This window comes from Dermacentor albipictus, unplaced genomic scaffold (genome assembly GCF_038994185.2).
Source record: "Dermacentor albipictus isolate Rhodes 1998 colony unplaced genomic scaffold, USDA_Dalb.pri_finalv2 scaffold_59, whole genome shotgun sequence".
NCBI lineage: Eukaryota > Metazoa > Arthropoda > Arachnida > Ixodida > Ixodidae > Dermacentor > Dermacentor albipictus.
Window position 1 is genome coordinate 44,939 of NW_027225613.1, and position 7,982 is coordinate 52,920.

At 42.8% G+C, this 7,982-nt stretch overlaps 1 long non-coding RNA gene across 2 annotated transcripts; it reads right to left on the minus strand.

Moving 5' to 3' along the window:
• Positions 1 to 1,725: 1,725 nt before the first annotated feature.
• On the minus strand, positions 1,726 to 6,543 carry LOC135921646 (uncharacterized). 2 transcript variants are annotated; one of them, XR_010570570.2, is made up of 4 exons: positions 6,328 to 6,543; positions 5,323 to 5,421; positions 4,228 to 4,355; positions 1,726 to 2,172 (listed from the first exon to the last, which is right to left on the minus strand). It is a non-coding gene; the product is annotated as an uncharacterized lncRNA (long non-coding RNA). The 2 variants fall into 2 exon arrangements; XR_010570569.2 differs by lacking the exon at positions 6,328 to 6,543 and having other exon boundaries at positions 5,323 to 5,775.
• Between the last annotated feature and the right edge of the window lie 1,439 nt (positions 6,544 to 7,982).

The window sequence follows — 7,982 nt, forward strand, 5'->3', positions numbered from 1 at the left end:
CAACAAGATTACTTGAGCACGAAAAATACGTAGAATTTTTTAGTGCCTACATAGTTTGTCCTCTTTTGTGAAACGAGAGTTCTCTGGGCTAAAGGTGCTGTGTAGCGGTTTTTCTAACTACAATACCAGTTTCTATAAATTTTTGTTTTGTAACTCTAAGGCACTGGTACATATACAATATGTAGTTTGAAAATAGGTTCTTTTCTTGCTATAAATCAAAAGAGTGCATATTCCACATCTACTAGTGCCTGGGTGCAAAGTGCAGTAGGAGGCCTGATAAAAACAAACCACTGTTGATTAAACAATTTTGCTGAGCACAAAATGTGCACAGTGTTTTAAAATACATAGTAAATTTCTAAATTATTTGCACTTAGATGCAGTAATTCAAGATTAAGGCATGCTATAGCATGTGAGCATGCAAATTAGCAAATATGGTTTAATAAATTAGCCATACTCTGGTTACTAAAAGAACACAGGCATAGGCAGTCATGCAAAAGTTCAAGTTAAATATCACACTGTTAACATTTGCCAGCAAATGGTCGTATCAAACATTATAATTATACTGAACAAGGGTAGTTTCTTGGGATAGTTTGCAATTCATGAGATAAAATTACGTACGGCTTGAATGACAAGAACTTCGAGAGATGACCGACTGCGCTGACTTTCAACAATATTTAATTACATTGCCACATCATGTGTATTTGTACAAAAGCGGGCATGTGCAGAATATGAGTCACAAGGGGCGTCTAACAGCAAGTGACTGTACTGAGACCATCGTCCTTTGAAAAAAATAAACATTAGAATTTCTATCTGTTGAGACACAAGACTTCACTAGGGGTCAGCACGATAGAGGGGTCACTAACGCACACACTAACCAGTTTTCTAGTGAAATCTGCTTCTATAGTTTCCCGGATGACCTGTGTCTCGCTAAAGCTTCCGTACCTTCAAAGAGGGGCACGCAGCCGCAGTCCCAGCAATGGATGCCGAAGTGGCCTTGAACAGTGTTATGGACGTTGTTATCGTGCTCTCCTAAATGATTGTTTAGGCGCCTGCCTGTCTGTCCAACAAAGTCAAATGAGATATTGTAAAGCTTTGCCTCCTTAACAGCCTCAAAAAATCTTGCTCACACGAGATGCAACATAGCGTTGCTGCACAGGCTGATTGCCTTTCTTGGGTTGGCTACCCTTTGGCCTTAATTTCAGCCATAGTGGAACAGCTTCTGAAGTGCACAAAACATGATGAGCGCGCTCGGTCAAGGAACCAGCCGGTTGAAAGACACAGGTTTGCAGTGCTACCGTATGTTCATGATGTCTCCCATAGGCTAAAAAAGATTAGGGAACCTGCAGAAATCAGTCCTTTTCTCAGCCCCGGAAAAGCTTGCAAGGCTCTGTAAGTGTGTAAACGCGCCTAAATCACGTCAGAGTTGTTGCTCTGCCGGGCACAGAAAACGTTTTGCGATGTGTGCAACGAATGTGGTTTCCCAAATTCCCATTTTGAGGCAGTAAATATATTTGACAGATAGGCACGTGCCTAAATGATCGTTTAAGAGAGCACTATAACGTCAATAACACTGTTCAAGGCCACTTGGTCATTCATTGCCAGGACTGCGGCTGCATGCCCCTCTTTAAGATATGGAAGTTTTAGCGAGACACAGCTCACCCGGTAAATTATTGAAGCTGATTTCACCAGAAAACTGGGTAGTGTGTGCGTTAGTGCCCCCTCTATCACGCTGACCCCTAGTGAAATTTTGTATCTAAACAGATAGAAATTGTGATGTTTTTTTTTTTCAAGTGACCATGTTCTTTTTACAATGACTTGCTGTTAGAACACCCCTTGTGACTGGCTTTCATTTTCTGCGCATGACCCCTCTGTGTATACACACACGATGTGGCAACGCAACAAAATATTGTTGAAAGTCAGTGGAGTGTGTCTCTCGCAGTCCTTGTCCTTCACGCTGTACGTCATTTTTTATACTGAACAGCCAATATTCATTCAAAATTAGAAAAATATAGTACACATCTGAGCTGCAAAAATGCAAGTGATGCAGCAAATGGCCTTTAGCTTTCCAAAAGAAAAAGAAATGTTCACGGTTAACCACGAGGTGCAGGGACTCCATTCTCTGAGCATCTTGACCCATAAATGCAGCGCATGGCATTGCTGGAATCTTGCATCCTGCATTAGCAAAATAAGAAGAGAATCATGAGAATTCAGTCCGTGCAATTACACATGTACTTTGCGGAAAATTTGATAAAGCAACAAGCTCCTCAAAGTAATAAACTTAATTAATGTGACTGGGCAGAATGCACCACTCAGGCAACTGGGTAAGACAAGTGAAAAGTAGGAGAAGTTTCTATTTTGCAAATTAAGGAATTGCATGTTACTGTGAATGCTAAACCACTGTCATTGTGAACACAAGGCACATACAGCAGCAAAAACATAAATTTACAGTTGCCTTTTCACCATAGAAAATAAGAGTGAATAAAGTTTAAAGACTACCAATGACATCTCTCAACAACAGACATTTGCCCAAGAGTGTGTATGTGACCTTAATACAAAATTTACATTATGAAATCTGCAATATATCTGCATTACACTTTATAAGTACTCCAGGTGAGAAGCTTACGGGATATGGCACATTAAGAGTGAAATGCACAAGGCATTAAAAATGACTGTTTTTACACAACATTATTACACTAGGAGACAAAGAGAACTGTTTTACAGAGAGTGCACACAAAATGAAAATGAGGGAATCCCCACTGGCATTCTCATTTGCTCTGCAATACATGCATCCAGCCCAACAATATCCAACTCTCCAATGCAGTTTATTAGACACTTTCTGCATCCTAAAATTTATCCTGTATTTCTTATTTAGTAATTTAGTAAGAATGGGCATTTTGGCATACTTTCCTCGAAAATTTAGCATGTGTTGTCAACTATTTTTCTTAGAGCACGCCCCCTTCTTTCAATGGGTTAGCTTGGCAATGCACTGACAAGTAGTATTCCCTTATTTAAACTTATGATCCTTCCTCATGCTCCCACTTCATGCTCTAAACTGTGATGCCACTCTGATGCAGTTTATGTTAATCTGTGACTATTTACATGGTCCTTCTTTCTGTAGCCTCTCAACTAGAGCCTGAAATTTCTTGTCTCCTAGAACAATCGTCTCTCTTGCCCAAAACATATTGCACGGTTACCCCTCATAGGGGGGGGGGGGGTACTGTATATGAGTTTTCACATATTCAATGAACCTCAGAGACACAACCATTTCTCATCCTGTGTTGCTACTACCCGCATGAGTCACAATGGTTGTAAATTGGCTACCTGCCCTCTCTCGCTTAAAAGTACATTTTGCATGTGGAAAATAACCACAAGCCTCACATTTCATTGAATGAGTGCTCCTGTGCATGTTTTTTTTCCGTCCTGTAATGGCTAAGTTCAACATGGTCAAGTTGTTTGAAAACTGTCTAGCCTCAACGAATACTTTGTGTAGTTTCAAAATTATGATACATTCATTTTTCAAAACTTTTCTCAAATTAAGTATGAGACATTTTCATGATGCAAATGAGGTAAGGTTGTGCTCAGAGACTATGATAGGCCTGCTATATCCTGCAAAACTATGTGAAATGAAATATGCTTGCAATTTTCGTGAGCAGCTAGCTCAGTACAATTAGGCACATTACCTGCGGAAACATTCTTTTAACGCTCCCGAGAGGTCCTGGTTTCTTGTAATTTCTTCAAATCCCTTGCAGTCTAGATTGCAATCCGGTGCATTTTGATTTTGATATTGTATTCAAAATAAAAACAGCTGAAATTTTAAAGTTTTGATAATTATATGGGAATAAATTAAAGGTAGAAGAGTGTAATGCAATGAGCAAATAACAAGCTCATTGCAGAGAGTAAACAAATATTCCTCTCCTGCAAATAAATTGGTAGCAGGAAGGTCATACGAAATTAGCAGTGAATGCACGATAAAGAATATGATGCTACAATGCCCCGGCATTCTGTGAATATTCTTGCACAAAGAAAATCCTCATTATGAAAGACCATCAAGAAAATGCAAATGTATACTTTGGATCAGCAGTCATACCTGCAGTATGCACTGTACCATCGGCAATATTTTACAACCACAGACAACTGCACATCATATCAAGCTTAGGCGGCCAAGGAGCCTGAGTTTTAAATTATAACTTGACCTATTATTTTACCTACACAACTATATCTACTTACAATGTTGTCTTCTCAACCGCTTTCAAGAAGACATTAACCATCTGTCTGAAGGCGAACGCAAGTGGCTTGCTCTTGATGGGGGGCGCCAAGGCTGGACATTGTGAAATTGCTGCTACCATCTGCATGACCTGCGAGAAACGACGCTCTAAGTACAAGATAAACAAATGCTATTAGAGCAAAAGACAAGATCATTGGCAATGAGCCTCGTTTTGGTTTGCACAAGAAAAGCCAAGAATATGGACTTTGTGCTGCTTACTGAAGAAGAAGCAAGCCTCCTTCCAGATGTTGCAGTCATGCATTAAGATTGTCACACAGCTACATGCTTGTATGCTGCTGTCGCCAGTACGCCAGTATGCTTTGAAATTTATTATTTCACGTTAAATTGATTATTGTGTTTTCTTGCCAATTCTTGGCAAACAGACCAGCAATGAAATAGCTCACTTACACACATACTCCCTTTTGAGGAGAGAATTCACACACACGCACGCATGCATGGGCGCACACACACACACGCACACACATGCTTCTACCACATGAGCAGCTTCCTGTGCTTCACACACATACATTTTTTTTTTATCCTGTGTCACTCCTACTGCTAAGGCATAAAAAATCCTTTGTGTTACCAACCCCAAATTCCTCAACCTACACCTCCAGCTTAAACACTTTCTCGAGAGCCAGGACAAGCCTTCTAGCTTCCCCAGTGCTCCAAACTGTAGTTACGAATTTCAATAGGGCTATAGGCGACAGCTCTCGAAGGGCATGCAAATTACCTGGAGACCTAAAGCTTGTATATGATACCTCTAAAGCACAACACTTCAAATTTTCAAAATTCATTAAAGCTCCTGAAGACAATTGCTATATACGTAGAACGTCTCGAATAACCTGCCGCTAACAATTTCAGCGGTTGTCTGCATCAAAAGAAATGTGGGCTATTGGGAAATCCACGTCTTTAAGATCGGAATTATTGTAATGGCGAAACACACTACCAGATTTCTTAATCATTTATTTATGCTCTGGATGTAACGTTCCTTTCACAATAAAAAACAAGGATATCGATTCATCAGGGCATGGGAGGAAAAAGGATGAAGCGTATACTTGGCGCCTTCCCACTGGTCCTCCCGAGAAACGGCGCCTCATACAGCAGTTGTCCAGGGTGGCTTGAAACCAAACTCGGCTTTCAGGCGGGAACACTCGCTGCACCAAATCGGAAGAGTTTTATTGCGAGTAAAACTCTACCGGCCTCATGCAATACATACGCACGCACACAAAACGCACCCACACGCACACACAAGTATACGCACTCTCAAAGCGCAGACACAAAAGCGCGCACGCGCACATTGATGAACACAAACAAGCACACATACATGCATGCAGGCACGCTAACACGTGTACGCACACACAGCGACCCACAGACAACACACTCACAAAACACGTACGCACTAGACACGCGCAAACACGCCGGCCCATACAAACCGGCATGTACTGAACGCACGCGCGCGCACGCACGCACGCACGCACGCACGCACGCACGCACGCACGCACACACACACACACACACACACACACAAACACACACACACACACACACACACACACACACAAAGCGAGCTGAGCTGAGCGCACACACAAATCAAGCCGAGCGCGAGCACGCGCACACGCAGACAAAGCGAGCCGAAATGCTGAAGACGTCCGGCAAGCAGCAACAGCAGCACGCGACCGCATCAGGGAGAACCATTACCGCCCCGGTTCCTTCGAAAGGTGGCTAAGCCAGTCCTTTTTCCACGCGACGCAAAACTGGTCGACCACATTTAACTGAAGTGCGAACGACCGTATTACAAGCAGCCGCGCTGAACGCACAAGAGAATCACATCAATGAACGTTCAAGCGCTGAGAAACAAAGCGTAACTATGCAGGCGCACCACGCCCGATGTAGATTTGACAAACATTAGTCACACGGGACGCGATCGAGGTAGTTAACTTGCCCCAGTAGGAGTGCAGCTGCTCTTGCTCTTACATTAGCGAATTATGAATTATGCTACGAGATCACAGTGAGATATTTCTAAAGCGAACAAAACAAATACCAGATAAAGGGGCACTTGCCTGAAAGTTTCCATCATGCCAGTACTACCGACCGGGCACGTTGCAACTTCTCGTTTCAGCCTTCGTGGATCCATCTTCCAGTGCGTACGAACGCTTTGCTTTGAAGTGGGGCACGAGTAATACACAAAGCATGGGCCACATCTTTTTCCACCCCGCGCGCAAAACTAATCACACGTTTAAAATTACTTCGCACAGCGCGCGACGCGAACGCACGCGAAAACGAGCATGATGGCGCAGCTTCCGCCTTCCCGTCCTGCCGCGCGCCGAAGTGATGGTACAGCATCGGCCGTCACTTCCGGTCGCTTTTCATTGGGCATGGGGCGGACGCGCAAATTGAACGTTTATTTTGACAGGTTTGCTTGCTCGCATGGCCGCCTGTTTGCTGCTGCTTCGTTGTGGTCTCTAACTAGAGCGGTGAGGCGGGTAGTTGCTACTACGTTTCGTGCCGGGCATTTTATTTTGGGGTGGGGGGCGCAGTCTGTGCTGCATCACTGAGGGTACAGTACACAAATCGGGACCGTGAGCGAGACGATCGGCGCTCTTCTGCAGGTGCGATTAGATTATTCGCTGCGTCCGAACGAAGCAACTTTGCGAGGTCACAGTGTAGTTTCAGCGATATCATGGCTCGATAAAGACGCTCACATCTTGGTCGTGCGACAGCGACGCGTAAACATTTATAAGGAGACTGAAGACTGCGTTTGCAAGTGCGTATGCTCTGGATAAGAAATTACAGCTTTGACGACACCAGCCCTTAATATATAGGCTCAGCCTTACAAGCTGTATTTGAGGACTTAGAAAGCACTTAGAAAGCAGATCAGTAGCTTAGTAAACCTATGAATGAATTAGGCAAGGTACGTGAAAATTTGGGTTTGAGAACTTCCAACGTGATCGCGCCTCTATAAGTCTTCTTTATGGATTCACCATGCAAATTGTACGTTGATTCCATTGTACAGCAGAGGCTCGTCGAACAGCACGTCCCTGTTTGTTCAGCAATGTATCCAAACAGCTTCTTCCATTTCACCACTTTTTGTTGGGCTATTAAGGGCACCGAAATAGTAGTGCAGAATTGCGCAAGTTGCTCTCGTGTTTTCGCTCTGCTACTGCAGTTTTTCTAGAAGTGTTTAATTGCATGTTAATATTCCTGTGAGCACGAAAAATAATGATAATGGAATTGTAAGCGAAAGGGCGTTCTTTTTCTGGATGATACATTTTTGGAGTGGCCGTCATGCCAGTAACATCAGAATCCTTGAAGAAATATCGACAGTCATTTAGGAATGGGAAAACTTAATCGCTTCACGCATCTACACTTGCAATTGTCACGTGACCATGATACGTTAGTTCATACATTGTCACGTGTTCTTCACAATTCTACCTTAATCTCCCGTAATCCACCGTGCTATAGTTTGTACGAACCTTAATGCAATTTATTCCACCCTTATTCACATTGTTTCACATTATTTACCCATAATTGCTCATACTTAACGTTGTTGTATTTACTACCTTCTGTATCACCACTGACGTCATACAAGACGGTGATGACTTCACATTTTATTTATTTATTATATACATTCAAGGCCTAGTAGGCACAACAGAAAGAAGTGGTGAAAATATGCAATAATTGCAATGCAGCGCAAAAATAGAACATCAAACCATAA